The sequence below is a fragment of the Alligator sinensis genome, unplaced genomic scaffold (assembly GCF_000455745.1).
Source record: "Alligator sinensis unplaced genomic scaffold, ASM45574v1 scaffold593_1, whole genome shotgun sequence".
NCBI classification, from domain to species: domain Eukaryota; kingdom Metazoa; phylum Chordata; order Crocodylia; family Alligatoridae; genus Alligator; species Alligator sinensis.
Genome location: NW_005842415.1, coordinates 788769 through 789147, shown reverse-complemented (window position 1 = coordinate 789147; position 379 = coordinate 788769). Strand labels below are relative to the sequence as shown.

General features: G+C 46.2%; 1 protein-coding gene across 2 annotated transcripts in view; it reads right to left on the bottom strand.

Moving 5' to 3' along the window:
• The window catches only part of FGF14 (fibroblast growth factor 14), a 747107-nt gene that overhangs the window by 514012 nt on the left and 232716 nt on the right, over window positions 1–379 (bottom strand). The window lies entirely within an intron of this gene.

Below are 379 nucleotides of genomic sequence, written 5' to 3'. Positions count from 1 at the left end.
CTACCCTGGTGGTCTTCAAGTGGAGGTTAGATAAGCATCTAGCTGGTATCATATGAACCCCGCGCTCTTTGCTGCCTATGCAGGGGGTCGGACTCGATGATCTATTGAGGTCCCTTCCGACCCTAGCATCTATGAATCTATGAATCTATTCCAACTTTCCTCTGAGCCTACTCTGCATATAAAATGAAATGTCCCAAACAGGAGATTTTACTACACCTTCAACTCTTCTATGAAATATGAACTTTCATTTCTACCCAAGAGTGAGATTAGTTCATAGATTCATAGGTTCTAGGGTCGGAAGGGACCTCACGAGATCATCGAGTCCGACCCCCTGCATAGGCAGGAAAGAGTGCTGGGTTTAGAAGACCCCCGCTAGATG